This window comes from Chiloscyllium punctatum, chromosome 36 (genome assembly GCF_047496795.1).
Source record: "Chiloscyllium punctatum isolate Juve2018m chromosome 36, sChiPun1.3, whole genome shotgun sequence".
Taxonomy (NCBI): Eukaryota; Metazoa; Chordata; class Chondrichthyes; order Orectolobiformes; family Hemiscylliidae; genus Chiloscyllium; species Chiloscyllium punctatum.
Genome location: NC_092774.1, coordinates 30,726,571 through 30,743,096, shown reverse-complemented (window position 1 = coordinate 30,743,096; position 16,526 = coordinate 30,726,571).

Below are 16,526 nucleotides of genomic sequence, written 5' to 3'. Positions count from 1 at the left end.
TTCTCCATCTGCAGGACGTCCGTACAGAAACTGGGCTGGGTTGCAACTGAGATCTTTTGCAAAATTGAGATCGTCCCCGGTCATCAAAATCGTCTCATACTTCAGGATGCGAGAGTCTGTTAACCAGCGGTGAGCCTTTTGAGCCAGTATGGTACTAACCAAATGTGGGGAGTATACTGTGATTCTTCCTCCAAAGGTAAGTTTCCGTGCCTCTTCTACTAACATTGCCGTAGCTGCCACTGCCTGTATACAGGTCGGCCATCCACATGACACAGGGTCTAACATTTTTGACAAAAATGCAACCGGCTGACGTTTCTCTGCCCGCAGCTGGGTAAGCACACCCTGGGCAATTCCGCCGGCGCTATTGACATATAACTGGAACGGTTCCTTCAGGGTGGGTAAAGCCAATACCGGAGCTCGGATCAGTTTACTTTTAATAATATTACATCGCTGCTCCTCCTCATCTGACCAGTCCACCTTTTGTCCTTCTTGTCCCAGTTTGTCGTACAAAATTTTACTAGAGTGGTGTAACTTTCAATCCATATCCGGCAATACCCTACTAGCCCCAGGAATTGTCTGATTTCCTTCTTCGTCCTGGGTATTGGCATACCCGTAATCCCTGATATTCGTTCTGGCGTGGTACGGCGATGCCCCTTACTGACTTGATGGCCCAGATATCTTACTTCTTGCTCCACAAACTGGAGTTTTGTCCTGGAGACGCGTAGGCCCTGTTTCCCCAGGAAGTTCAGCAGGGCAACGGTGTCTGCTCGTACCTCCTCTTCTCTTGGTCCTGAGAGTAAGAGATCATCGACATATTGGAGCAATTGATTCTCCGCGTTACACCGAAATCCTCCTAAGATCTACTCCAGTATTTGTCCAAACAAGTTGGGTGACTCCGTGAATCCCTGCGGCAAGACCGTCCATCTTAACTGTCGCTTTCGTCCTGTGAAGGGATTCTCCCATTCAAATGCAAAAAGGTTCCGACTTTCTTCGTCAAGGGGGCAACTCCAGAAGGCATCCTTCAGATCTATTACGCTGAACCATTCATGTTCAGGGGGACTTTTACTCATTAACGTGTAGGGATTGGGTACCACCGGGTATCTAGCCTGGACTACTTCATTCAACCCCCGCAAGTCTTGCACCAGCCTATACGTCCCATCCGGCTTCCTCACAGGGAGTATTGGAGTATTGAAAGGGGACATACATTCCTCCAGTAGTCCATCTGTGATTAATCTTTCTATCACAGGTTGTAACCCCTCCCGTCCTTCCATCGCAATCGGGTACTGTTTCCTTCTTACCGGGCCTCTTCCTGGTAACATGGTGATTTGGAGAGGTTTGATGTTTAGACCCCCTCTGTTCCCCTCTCGGTACCATACTTCCGGGTCTATTTGTTGATCATCTTCTTCGGTGAGGGCAAACAACCTTACCACCATTTCCCCGTTACTTGGTACCGTTCCGATCCCTAGTTTGACCTGCAAGTCTCTTCCTAACAAATTAAACCAATTAAACCCCGCCGATGGCAGTAGAAGGAGGTCTCGTTTAGTAGTTCTGTTTTCATACCCAATTTCCACGTCCTCCACTACTGGGACTTGCAATGTCTTTCCTCCAATGCCAGATACCCCCATAACTGTTCCTCCTGCTCGGGCGCCGGGGGGTATTTGGATTATACTTGATCTTTCGGCTCCCGAGTCTACCATAAATGTGATCTCCGACCCTTGGGGCCCTACTTTCAAGTTTACCAGGGGTTCCTGTCGATAGTCCTTTTGCCCCAAGGGTAGGAACCCCCGACCCCCCCTAATCTTCCTCCATCAGGGCGTACGACCGCACTTCCCGCTTGTAGCGGGGGCACTCTCGCTTAAAATGTCCCTCTTCATTACAGTAGTAACATCTGAGTATCCTCCTCGTTTCCCTGTCGCGGCCTCGAGTTCCTCCACCCTTCCTTTGTTCCGGCCACAGTCCTCTTTTCCTCTGCTCTTGCCACGACTCTCCCCTTTCCTGTTCCTGCCACGGCTCTCCCTTTTCCCTCCTTCCAGCTGTCACTTGTTGCACCGTCTGCATCATTATCTTTGTCGCCTTCTTTTGCTTCTCATCGTCCCTTCTCACAAACACCTTTTGCGCCTCCCGTAGTAGTTCACTTAGAGGTTTACTATCCCAATCATCCATTTTCTCTAACTTCTTTCGTATGTCCGGCCAGGCTTTTGATACAAACTCGACCCGTATGAGTTGTTGCCCCACGTCCGTCTCAGGGTCCACCCCAGCGAACTGCTGCAAGTTCTTCCTAATCCTGTCTAGGAAGTCCGTAGGGGTTTCCTCCGGGTTTTGATGATTCCCAAAGGCCTTGGTAAAATTGTGCCCCTTCGGGGCTGCCTGCCTTATTCCTTTTATCCAATATTCCCGCATGTCTCTCATGTTGCGCCGTCCTTCCTCCGTTTTCTTATCCCACTTGGGGTCGGTGAGGGGAAACTTCTGCTCCCCTCCTGCTCCTCCCTCTCTCTCCCAGACCAACAGCGCAGCTTGTCGTATCATCTGTCGCTCCTGGCTAGAGAACAATATTCCCATGATGGAATACATCTCATCCCACGTGTAAGTATTCGGCCCCAGGAACTGATCTAATTGTTCAGCCAGGCCCATGGGGTCCTCCAGTAGACCCTTCATCTCCCTCTTGTAATTCCGTACTTCAGTACTCGTTAAGGGAACGTTCACATATCCCATCCCTCCTTCCTCGCCCCCCATGGGCACTCCCCGGAGTGGAATCATTCTTGCAATCGGGGCAGAGTTTTGTCTGCGACTCTTTTCAGCTTGAGATCTAGTCTGTACTCCTGAGGCTCCTGGTGGTTCCTCCCCGTCTTCTTCCCCTTCCCCTGAATCGTCGTCACCCGAAGGATCATTCTGTGGGGCAGACGGGGTCACGTAGGGCGGCGGTAAGTGATCTAATGGTTCCCATTCTTTCTGCTCTTCCGAGTCTTCAGTAGTGGCCTTCATTTTGCAAGATATTGTGACCGGTAGCCAACAAAGAGCGTAATCACTTTCTTCCTGAATAACATTAGGTTTTGAATTGACATATAAAATCAGAGCTTGCCGGACCCAGTCTTCGTCAGTGCCGAATCTAGGCCACCACACTGAGTCTCCCTGAATAGGGTTCTGGGACCACGTTTGACGGTATTTCACCATCTTTTTTCTAGATTTTCCTTTTCTCCTACCCTGATCCCAATTACTTAACATTCTTCCTAACGGACTATCGTCAGGTACCCCGGGGTATTTTTCATTGTCTACGTTCAAGCCTACCTTTCCCTTATTCGCCTTGGATCCGTTATTTCCCATTGCCGAGGACTTTGTAAAATCGGAGAATCTTGTATTATCCCGTGATAATCTATCACCAGTTAGCCAATTCCCGGACCTTCAGTCCCGTGATCGCCCAGGTCCCTTTGCAGGCACCCCCGGTCTTTGGATTCCTGTGTCCTACGTCTCTGTGAAACAGATCACAGGCACCCTGTAGGTCCACGTTCCTCCGCAAACACGGTCTCTGCAAAATCTCCCACAGACGAGCCCCGGTCTCTAGATTCCTGAGTCCCACGCCTCTGTAGAAAAATCTACAGGCACTCCGCAGGTCCCCAGTCCTCCGGAAACACGGTCCCCGCAAGTTTTTTCTTACCTGGGTTCGGTGCACCGAAATTACTCGATCATTAACCGTCCCCACTGCCTCGGCCACACCCCTCCTTTGTTTTCCTGAGCCTTCCCGATATCACTCGCTCAAGCCGCGCGGAGCGACAAGCAAGGAATCAGGGACTGCCGAACTCGGCAGGGTGCTCCTTCTCCGATGTCCTTCCTCAGCTCCCCTCGCGGCCGGAGTGTTGATCGGACAAGCCCCCAAGTTTGTTAGAAACGAAAATCGCTTCTTAATAATCGCTCTAGACAAATTCAGGAAAACAAAGTTTTATTAGCAAGTCTGCAGAGTTGGGCACCCTTCTGAGAAAAAGGCACCCTGAGGCTTACAAAGTTTCTCATTATATACAGCACAAGTCCCTCCCCTCTTTGGCTCTAAAGAGTCACGAGGTTCACATTCTAAACCATCAGTATTTTTCCATTCTGCACCCATGTCACAAAGTCTGCAGCAGATGTCTCCCGAGTTGTTTTTCTACCCTGTATTCTTATCAGTCAAGGACTTATTCTTCTCTGTCAGAGTTAGTGGTCTCATCAATCAAGGACTTGTTTTTTTTTTACTCTGCTCACAAAATGTCAGCATTTGCACAATTTAAATTATCCCACTTTTGAGTGTACAAAATGTTCTTACAAAAGAAGCATGTCTTGTCCTTTATTATAGAGAAGCATGTTTTACCCCACCCCTATGGCTCTATTCCCCTTAGTCTTCAGGGTCATGCACATCTTAATTGTTTGAACCGAAATCGCCTCTCACAGGTAACCCACCCACATCCATTCCCCTACCACCACTGCTCTACACTTAACCCTTAGTAATGCACCTTACCTATACATCATGCATAATTTCACATGGCCAGCACAGCCAATCCACTCCAACCCTGCACAAAAGTCAAAAATCACACATCACCAGATTGTAGTCCCACAGGCTTTTTTGGAAGCGCTGACTTCTGGAGTGCTGCTTCTTCATCTGGTGGTTGTGGTGTATAAGATCATAAGGCACAGAATTTATAGCAAAACATTTCAGCATCCTGCCACTGAAATGGTATATTGAACAAACCTGGATTGTTAAGTCTTTCACAGTTTTGAATGGTTTGCAGGTATCATTACAATGTAAACCCCAGAACTTCTTGTATGCCACCTTCGAGATAACAAGGTTTTATAGCAAAAGGTGACATCTCAGCTCAGACAATGCATTATAGGTGTGAGGTCAGAGTTTGCCTGTAACTCAATCTTGAGTCAGACTGGTTCTATTTCCAAAGTGAAATTCACAAAATATTACATTGATTGACTGCCTGCAGATTGTGCATTTTTTAAGCAAAATTGACTGTATCTGCAAATATACACACACACACACACACACACACACACACACACACACACAGTTTGTTGGGTGAATTTGTACTTGCAAAATTACATCTTTCTTTGCTCAGAAACTGCATGAATCAATGTAAGATTCCATAAATCAATTTTTTAGATTAAAATCAGTCTAGCCATTGTGGCACAGACAGTCTCACACAGGGGGGCTCACACCATCAATACATTATGTAGGCTAACACAACAGCAATTGGTAAAGTTCACTTGGGAACGTAACTTTTTTTAAAAAAAGTTTTGTGATTTACATATGAAAGAACTGAAATCAACATGGCCATTCTAACAGATGAAACACTTAAACAATCCAGGTCTTTTTCAATATATAATTTCAGTTACATCACACTGTAAACTGTTGCTATAAATTCTGTGCCTTACAATCTTATTCTCCACAAGCACCTGATGAAGGAGCTGCACTTTGAAAGCAAGGGCTTTCAATTAAACCTGTTGGACTATAACTGGTGTTGTGAGATTTTTAATTCTGCAAATACACATTCACTCCCATGGATTTGTGTGTGCATATGTCCCTGAGAGAGAGGAAAAGTCTACATCAGTGCTGTATGTCTCTAAGTCTATTTGATAACAGATGCTTTATTTCTGTTGATGTAAATATTGTAGTAAATCTTCGCTGGGTACTAACAGATATAAGGGAGAGAGAATTCCTCAGGTAGGGCACCATAAGAATCCTGGGAGACCCCTATTTCTAGTTTATTTCCTAATTAACAAACATTAACCACAAGCACCTATTTATTTCTAATTTTGTTTCATTTTTCTTGTTTTCTTCCCTGCGATGATGTAGGAGAATTGTTAGATTTGGGTCAGACATTTTGTTACATATTGAAAACCTGGAAACTATTTTGTGCCTGCAACCATTTTGTGGCCTTCTTAGTGCCTGCTTGCTAAGGGCTTCATGTTTCCCAGGTTAAGATTGTGTTTCCCAGGCTCAGCGGAGATGGTTGGTCTTGCAGCTGTACTGCTCCCTGATAAACAAATTCTTTCCTTGCATGGGACTTTTATTTCCATCCTCCACATATGGCAAGTCAGGCAGGAGATACCATGATCCTGCCAGGTCACCGGCCGATATCGTTTCAGAGATGAAATATAGAGGGTGGTTGCTGCTTTTGGTGTGTCCAAAATAAAAAGGAGAGCTGACCAGAGACGAAAATGCTGTTAAAAATGCTGATACAATTCTCGCTACTCAGCCACAAGATACGAGTGTGAGTACTCAACAGGCTCCTGGTGTCCTCACGTAATGCTGCTGAGAGCACTTACGCTTTACAAAATTAGTAATAAAGAATTTGCTTGGCCCAGGGTTATGACAAGGGAAACCCTACTTGATAAGTCCTGGACCCACACGGAGGTGCGAGGCTGCGTCAAAAGGCCCCTGATCCGTTTGAGTGTCCAACATTCGTTTTAATTGGGGAGTAGAAATCTGCAGTAAGTGTAATTGCTCGCTTCAGGATGTCTAGACTTGAATGAATTTGACAAACACGATACATTGGGAAACTATTAAAGACTCCATTGTAATTCCCCTGGGTTGTGGACTAACGCAGAGACATGAACAACTTGCCTTGAAAACAGTGTTTGATTTGAAAATGGAATGGCTGCATTTAGAGGTATTTAGAGGTTGCACACTTGGTTAAGCAGCTTAGTGTCACAACCAGGATCTATGAGGCTCAACTCCCTAACTTGGACTGTTCTGGAATGTGAGTGCCTCATTATCCTTGTAAGGAAGGAATAAACAAAAACTGACAAACTGAGATATGAAGAAAGTTGGAAAATGTTACAGAGAGAGACGCACGCACGCAGGCAGGCAGATGGGGGGGGTCAGAGAGGCAGGCAGACAGTGAGAGAGAGGGGCGCAGGCAGGCACAGAGAGAGAGAGAGAGGTGCAGGCAGGCAGAGAGAGACAGACAGACGGGGAGAGACTGACTCAGCGCCGACACCCTGCAGTTTGCAGAAAGATTAACACTTTGTAATCTGGTTTGAATGCACATTTGCCTGGGTATGGTGCTGAAATCACAGGGGAAGCCGCTGAAAAGCACAAACTATGGCCTCAAATAGGGTACTCCCTCCGCACCCAAACCAAATTGTGGGTGACCCCTGATGGACTGGTTTGTGTTCATTCTTTGCTGCTGCCTATTTCAGTTGATTATGTACATTACTGTACACAGTTGAGCAAGAAGGGAATGATTAATACTCTGTTACAAACCTGTTGGCACCCAGATTTTCAGAAAGCAGCTAGGAAATGAGCTGAAGTGTGTTTAATTTGTAAATTTTAATTTGATCATTCAGCCTTTCACTGCACTCTTTCTTATCTTTCTTTCATGAACTATGTTTGATTGGGCCTGATAACGTTGAGTAAATGGGAATTACAATTGAATACTCTTCTTTATACACAGAAGGTCAACCACTCTGGCTGCTGGATATGTGCCCATATCCCCATCTGTCCTGAACTTGCACCAAGTGAGCCCTTACGGAAATTGACCGACTTGCAGCTTTCTTTTCCCCCTGCCTTTGGAACTGCTCGACTGAAAATCAAAGTCACCCCACAGACAATCCTGTGCTTGGCTCCGTTCACTGTTGTGGCCCTCCTCGCCAGCGATCTCCCAGATGCTGAGATTTCCCCTTCCTGATGAAACCCCGATGATGATTCCCAATCCCTGGAGCCTTCTGCCCCTGTCCTTACTGAACCAGAGGACTATTTGTCCGATCTCCAACCATCACCCCTTGGCAATCCCGCTGGCTCTGGGTATAATCCCCTTTTGCTGACATCCTCAATCTCCTCTTTTTAATAAAAGAAGGAGGGAATATGGGAGAATTTGACCAAAGTTGACACAAAACTCTGTGGAAGTTATTTTGTCACAAAGCTATGTTTGCAGTAAAATGTAGCCTGCTAACGTAATGCCCTGGCTAAGGAATTCTGTTTTGATCGCCTGACCTTGCAGCTGCAGGCTGTCTCTGCTCCTCAGGCCATTAGACTGTGCTGCTTCATAGAATGATGGATTGGTTCTCTTTGTCCCTTATCGGTAATTCGAGCCTAGCTGGACCTGCAGTAAAAGATAACATTCAGATTTGTAGACATTAAGAAATGTAGGTCTGGACAAGGTCTGTGAACCTTACGACTGCCCCTCAGTTGCATAATTAATGGAGAGTGGGCTTGTGTTTTACCATAAAACTTGTAACATTCTGTATTTCATTGGAATACGTTGGACTTTGTTTTAAACAAAAAAGGCTTCCCCATGGGAATGAATAAAGCTAGTTAATTGCTCAAGGTCTCCTCTCCTGACTACTTTGTTTTAAATGATTTGCCACACGAGTTACTTTGCCCCAACAGCACTAACAGTTACATCTAAGGGAGACAGAATTCCTCATATCGGGGACATCAGAATCCCAGGAGACCACTATTTCTGGTTTACTTCCTTATGAACAAACATGAAGCATGAGCACCAATTGCACATTTGTTTCTAATTTTGTTTCATGTTTCTCGTTTGATTCCCTGCTATGACTAAACTCTGTGTCTGGATGGTTGACAGGCTGGGAGATCGTGGGTTGGGTCTCAATTGAGAATGTTTTATTGTTCTGGAAGGTGTAAAAGGCAGAGGTCAAAGCTTCAGCAGAAATCCAGCAGAGCTGAGAACGGACGAACATCTTACTCTTTGGGAACAGGGAGATCAACAGAGGACAGAGAAATCCGGACCTGAAATCTGAGCTGACACCAGACTACCCTGTGATCAGTGCTTTGATTAGCAGGGCCAACCCTCTACCTTTACCTCGCTTCACATTTGACTACCCCTCGATATTCAGGATCCAATCTTTGTCATCCTGAAGCCGTGTCTCTGTAAGGACTCTCAGATCATAATTATTTTCTTCAATGCGGACAGATAATTCATTCACATTTGTTACAATACATTCAGACACACCCTTTTTAATTTCAACTTTTGTATCTTTAGAATCCAATCTTGAGTTCTGGTACATTTAATCTCCTTGTTCCTTTCTATCATACTCTGATGTTCATTTTCCACATTGCTCACTGATCTTGATTTGGATTGGCCATGCTAAGTTGCCCAGAGTGTCCAAGGATGTGCAGGTTAGGTGGGTTAGCCATGGGAAATGCAGGGTTATAGTAACAGAAGCAGGAGTAGGCCATTTTTTTTTACCCATCCTGCCTGCTCTGCCATTCATTAAGATCATGGTTGATCTATCCATCATCTCAGCTGCACCTCCCTGCATTGTACCAACTATCCTTCATTCCCCTACCATGCAAAAACCCATTCAACAGTGTCCTAAATATACTTCATGAAGCTGCCTCTACTGCTTCCTTTGGCAAAGAATTCCATGGATTCACTACTCACCGGGAAAAGGAGCTCCTCTCCACCTTCATACTGAATGCTGCCTTCTCTATCCTGCCTACCTGAGACTCCACTTTCAAGGAACTATGAACCTGCACTGCAAGGGCTCTTTGTTATGCAATACTCCACTTAACTGTGTCAGTCTCGCCAGCATTACTTGACAAAAATGCACCTCAATTTCTCTAAATTAAACTCCATCTGCCACTCCTCAGACCACTGGCCCATCTGATCAATTCTAATTTAAAGCAAATCTCTTTCCTCTCTTATTCTCTAGAAGCTGAAAATCTCCATCCCACATTCTCACTTTGCTGAACCTAATCCCTGCTGTACCTCATCCTGAAGGGTCTGGTTCATGCTGATTAACAGGCCCACACTCAGGGAGGATCTAATTGAAACATACAGAATACTGAATGGCCTGTACAGAGTGGATGTTGGGAAGATGTTTCCATTGAGAGGAGAGACTAGGACTCGAGGCCCAGCCTTAAAGTGAAGGGACCCCCTTTCAGAATGGAGATAATGAGAAACCCACAGAAGGCAGTGCAGGTCAGGTCACTGAGGATATTTAAGACTGAGATAGATAGGTCCGAGTAGAAAGGGGGATCAAGAGTTACGGGGAGCAAGTGGGAGAATGGGATTGAGAAACCTAGCAGCCATGACTGAATGGCGGATCAAATTCCTCTCCATCTAAACCCATAACACTATGGCAGTCCCAGTCTATGTTTGGAAAGTTCAAATCCCCAGCCATAACCACCCTATTATTCTTACAGATAGCGGAGATCACCTTACAAGTTTGTTTCTCAATTTCCCTCCGACTATTAGGAGGTCTATAATACAATCTCAGCTATCTGTAAGAATAATAGGGTGGTTATGGTCGGGGATTTTAACTTTCGAAACATAAACTGGGACTGCCATAGTGTTAAGAGTTTAGATGGAGAGGAATTTGTTAAGTGTGTACAAGACAATTTTCTGATTCAGTATGTGGATGTACCTACTAGAGAAAGTGCAAAACTTGACCTACTCTTGGGAAATAAGGCAGGGCAGCTGACTGAGGTGTCAGTGGGGGAGCATTTTGGGGGAGTGACCATAATTCTATTAGATTTAAAGTAGTGATGGAAAAGGATAGACCAGATCTAAATTGGGGAAAGGCCAATTTTGACGGTATTAGACAAGAACTTTCAAAAGCTAATTGGGGCAGATGTTCACAGGTAAAGGGACGGCTGGAAAATGGGAAGCCTTCAGAAATGAGATAACAAGAATCCAGAGAAAGTATATTCCTGTTTGGGTGAAAGGAAAGGCTGGTAGGAATAGGGAATGCTGGATGACTACAGAAATTGAGGTGAAAATGTGTTGCTGGAAAAGCGCAGCAGGTCAGGCAGCATCCAAGGAGCAGGAGAATCGACGTTTCAGGCATGAGCCCTTCTTCAGGAATGAAGAAATTGAGGGTATGGTTAAGAAAAAGAAGGAAGCATATGTAAGGTATAGACAGGATAGATTCAGTGAATCCTTAGAGGAGTATAAAGGCAGTAGGAGTATACATTAAGAGGGAAATCAAGAGGGCAAAACGGGGACATGAGATAGCTTTGGCAAATAGAATTATGGAGAATCCCAAGGGTTTTCACAAATATATTAAGGACAAAAGGGTAACTAAGGAAATAATAGGGCCCCTCAAAGATTAGCAAGGCGGTCTGTGTGTGGAGCTGCAGAAAATGGGGGAGATGCTAAATAAGTATTTTGCATCAGTATTTACTGTGGAAAAGGATATGGAAGATATACAGTGTAGGGAAATAGATGATGACACCCTTGCAAAATATGTCCAGATTACAGAAGAGGAAGTGCTGGATGTCTTGAAATGCATAGAAGTGGATAAATTCCCAGGACCTGATCAGGTGTACCCTAGAACTCTGTGGGAAGCGAGAGAAGTGATTGCTGGGCCTCTTGCTGAGATATTTGAATCATCGATAGTCACAGGTGAGGTGCCGGAAGACTGGAGGTTGGCTAATATGGTGCCACTGTTTAAGAAGGGTGGTAAGGACAAGCCAGGGAACTATAGAGCTGTGAGCCTGACGTCGGTGGTGGGCAAGTTGTTGGAGGGAATCCTGAGGGACAGGATGTACATGTATTTGGAAAGGAAAGGACTGATTTGGAATAGTCAACATGGCTTTGTGCGTGGGAAATCATGTCTCACAAACTTGATTGAGTTTTTTGAAGAAGTAACAAAGAGAATTGATGAGGGCAGAGCAGTAGATGTGATCTATATGGACTTCAGTAAGGGGTTTGACAAAGTTCCCCATGAGAGGCTGATTCACAAGGTTAGATCTCATGAAATACAGGGGGAACTAGCCATTTGGATACAAAACTGGCTCAAAGGTCGAAGACAGAGGGTGGTGGTGGAGGGTTGTTTTTCAGACTGGAGGCCTGTGACCAGTGGAGTGCCACAAGGATCGGTGCGGGGTCCTCTACTTTTTGTCATTTACATAAATGATTTGGATGCGAGCATAAGAGGTACAGTTAGTAAGTTTGCAGTTGACACCAAAATTGGAGGAGGTGTAGTGGACAGCGAAGAAGGTTACCTCAGATTACAACAGGATCGTGACCGGATTGGCCAATGGGCTGAGAAGTGGCAGATGGAATTTAATTCAGATAAATGCGGTACTGCATTTTGGGAAAGCAAATCTTAGCAGGACTTATACACTGAATGGTAAGGTGCTAGGGAGTGTTGCTGAACTAAGAGACCTTGGAGTGCAGGTTCATAGCTCCTTGACAGTAGAGTCGCAGGTAGATAGGATAGTGAAGAAGGTGTTTGGTATGCTTTCCTTTATTGGCCAGAGTATTGAGTACAGGAGTTGGGAGGTCATATTGCAGCTGTACAGGACATTGGTTAGGCCACTGTTGGAGTATTGCGTGCAGTTCTGGTCTCCTTCCTATTGGAAGGATGTTGTGAAACTTGAAAGGGTTCAGAAAAGATTCCAAAGGATGTTGCCAGGGTTGGAGGATTAGAGCTATAGGGAGAGGCTGAACAGGCTGGGGCTACTTTCCCTGAAGTGTCGGAGGCTGAGGGGTGACCTTATAGAGGTTTACAAAATTATGAGGGGCATGGATAGGGTAAATAGACAAAGTCTTTTCCCTGGGGTCGGGGAGTCCAGAACTAGAGGGCACAGATTTAGGATGAGCGGGGGAAAAATATAAAAGAGACCTAAGGGGCAACTTTTTCACCCAGAGGGTGGTACGTGTCTGGAATGAGCTGCCAGAGGAAGTGGTAAAGGCTGGTACAATTGCAACATTTAAGAGGCATTTGGATGGGTATATAAACAGGAAGGGTTTGGAGGGATATGGGCCGGGTGCTGGCAGATGGGACTAGATTGGGTGAGGATATCTGTTCGGCATGGAAGGGTTGGACTGAAGGGTCTGTTTCCATGCTGTACATCTCTATGACTCGATGACAGTCAATGGGATGAATGGCCTAATTTCTGCTCCTATGTCCTATCTCTTGCTGTCCTGGACTCAGTGAGAGTGGGAACAGGAGAAGGTCATTGGTCTTTTGAGCTTGCACCAGCATTGAACAGATCATAACGGGATATTAATCTACCAACACCTCAGTGGATAGGCTGGGACTTTTTTCACTGGAGCACAGGAGGTTGAGAGGTGACCTTACAGAGGTGTATAAAATCATGAGGGACATCGAGGAGGTGACCACCGGGTATCCTTTCCCTAAAGGGGGGGTAACAAGATTATGCAGCAAATTTGAAGGAGAGGGGAGAAAGATTTTAAAAAGGCATGAGGGGCTCCTTTACTTTTTACACAGAGAATAGTTGATGTGTGGAATGACTATCCAGGGGAAGTGATGGATGCAGGTCCAGTAACAACATTTAAAAGACATTTGGATAAGTACATGAATAGGAAAGGTTCAGAGGGATATGGGCCAAACACAGGCAGGTGGGACTAGTTTAGTTTGTGAATATAGTCAGCATGGATTAGTTGGACTGAAGGGTCTGTTTCTGTGCTGTCTGATACTATAAATGTTCTTTCCTGGTCTTAAAATCATTTTCTTGCCTTCCCCCGTAACCATCTACTTCTTTGCTGTTCAAAACCCAGATGAACTCAGCCTTGAATATATTCAACAACCCCCTAACTGCAGAAAGGCATCCCCACTTCTGAACTCAATTCCTCTTGCTAATATACCACTTGTTTTGCTGATTGCTTGCTGCACCTGTCTGACAACTGGCATTGACTGGTGTAGAAAGGATGCTTAGGTCCATCTATACATCCACACATCATTCCTGAAGAAGGACCCGTGCCCAAAATGTTGACTCTTCTGCTCCTTGGATGCTGCCTAAGCTACTGTGTTTTTCCAGTACCACACTTTTTGACTCTGATCTCCATTATCTGCAATTCTCACTTTCTCCACATCCCAATACATCACCATTTAAGTAATACACCTCCTTTCTGCTTTTTTTTCACAACAAAGGCTAAATCTTCACATGGTGGTACTGCATTTGCCACGTGTTTGCAAATTGTGGTCTTCAGTCCATTGGGGAGACCAAGTGTAAACTTGGATAATGATAATAAACAATAGATAATAGGTGCAGGAGTAGGCCATTCTGCCCTTTGAGCCTGCACCACCATTCATTATGATCATAGCTGATCATCCTCAATCAGTATCCTGTTCCTGCCTTATTTCCATAACCCTTGATTCCACTATCCTTGAGAGCGCTATCCAACTCTTTCTTAAACGAATCCAGAGACTGGGCCTCCACTGCCTTCTGGGGCAGAGCATTCCACACACCCACCACTCTCTGGGTGAAGAAGTTTCTGCTCATCTCTGTCCTAAATGGCCTACCCCTTATTTTTAAGCTGTGTCCTCTGTTTTGGGACTCACCCATCAGTGGAAACATGTTTCCTTCCTCCAGAGTGTCCAATCCTTTAATAATCTTATATGTCTCAATCAGATCCCCTCTCAGTCTTCTAAATTCAAGGGTACACAAGCCCAGTTGCTCCAATCTTTCAACATAAGATAGTCCCGCCATTCCAGGAATTGACCTCGTGAACCTACGCTGCATTCCCTCAATAGCCAGAATGTCTTTCCTCAAATTTGGAGACCAGAACTGCACACAATATTCCACATGCGGTCTCACCAGGGCCCTGTACAGCTGCAGAAGAACCTCTTTGCTTCTATACTCAATCCCTCTTGTTATGAAGGCCAGGATGCTATTAGCTTTCTTCACTACCTGCTGTACCTGCATGCTTGCCTTCATTGACTGGTGTACAAGAACACCCAGATCTCTTTGTACTGCCCCTTTACCTAACTTGACTCTATTTAGGTAGTAATCTGCCTTCCTGTTCTTGCCACCAAAGTGGATAACCATACATTTATCCACATTAAACTGCATCTGCCATACATCTGTCCACTCACCTAACCTGTCCAGGTCACCCTGTAATCTCCTAACATCCTCATCACATTTCACCCTGCCAACAAGCTTTGTATCATCAGCAAATTTGCTAATGTTACTATTAATGCTATCTTCTATATCATTAATATATATTGTAAAAAGCTGCGGTCCCAGCACTGATCCCTGCGGTACCCCACTGGTCACCGCCTGCCATTCTGAAAGGGAGCTGTTTATCACTACTCTTTGTTTCCTGTCAGCCAACCAATTTTCAATCCAAGTCAGTACTTTGCCCCCAATACCATGTGTCCTAATTTTGCTCACTAACCTCCTATGTGGGACTTTATCAAAGGCTTTCTGAAAGTCCAAGTACACTACATCCACTGGATCTCCCTTGCCCATCTTCAGAGTTACAGCTTCAAAAAATTTTGGATTCGCTGAGCGTGGCAGCTGGATCGGCAGAGGCCGAACAGACCTCCCCGTCACCACCCATTTTAATTCCCCCTCCCACTCTCTTTCTGACATGACCATCTTTGGCCTCTTCCATTGTCACAATGAACCAAACCGCAAATTGGAGGAACAACACCTCATCCTCCACCTACGCAGTTTACAGCTCGGAGGACTCAACATTGATATCTCCACTTTCAAATAACCTCCCTTCCCATTCCCGACTCTCTTCTTAGCCTGGACCGTTCATTTCCACTGGTCCATGCCACCAACTAAGTCATACCCTCAGCCTGTCTTCACATATCCCCACTTCACCACCCTGCCCCCAGCACTCCCTTTCTCTGCATCTCCCCCTACACCTGCCCCCAGTCCTGAAGAAGGGTTACACCCGAAATGTCGACTTCTCCACCTCCTGATGCTGCCTGGCTGGTGTGTTCTTCAAGTCTCCTGCCTGGCCATTTTGCTAATTGAGACACAGACCTGCACCAACGTTTCCAGAGTCTGTCCCCTCCCGGATTCATTCCCTTTCCTATCAATTGCTGCAAGTCAATAATTGAATCCCAAAATGGAAAAGAGAGTGCTGTACTCACAGATCTTAGACAGAGGAAGGAATTTGCCGTCTGGATGAAGCTCAATCTTTACTCAGAGAGAGGAACAGGAGTAGAAACTTCAAAAGCTCATGGACCAACGTCCACATTCAGACAATGGGGTGGCTCTGATTGGCAGGAGGACCAGACTCCTTCCGGTCCTCCAGGTTTCTCTATTGGTTAATCAAGAAAAGGTTGCGCGCCTTTTTTTGCGGACAGCGATGAGCATGCCCAGTATTTTGCTGACACTAGTGGGCATGCACACAGCTTTGCTGACACCGGCAAACATGCGCAGTATGCTCTACGTGGATGGTGTTACTGGCAAATTTTAAGAGTCCAAATGCAGAAAGAAAATAAAAAGGACAGAGCCACAATTTTTTGCCCCGTGGTTCGACATGTTATTGCTTTTTCATTTTGTCTCGTTGCTCAACGTTTGTATGTCTTTTCCCCTTGTTGAGAGAGAGTGTCCTAGTGAGCTGACTGTGGGAAGGAGCTGTAACCAGTTACACAGACTGAAGAGCCCTTACACTCTTCGCAGCAGGAGGTAACTGTATGTACTTCCTGAGTGTGATCACAGTTTCAATTGTTAATCGGAAACCGAGAGACAAAAGGACACCAGAACTGCGAAGAAGTTGTGGAAAAGTGGAGACGAGGGATTCCATTCCCTGCCGGTACTGGAGATTCATCAGCTCAGTCGCAGTGGGGAGAGGCCGTTCTTCAAAACATTATTA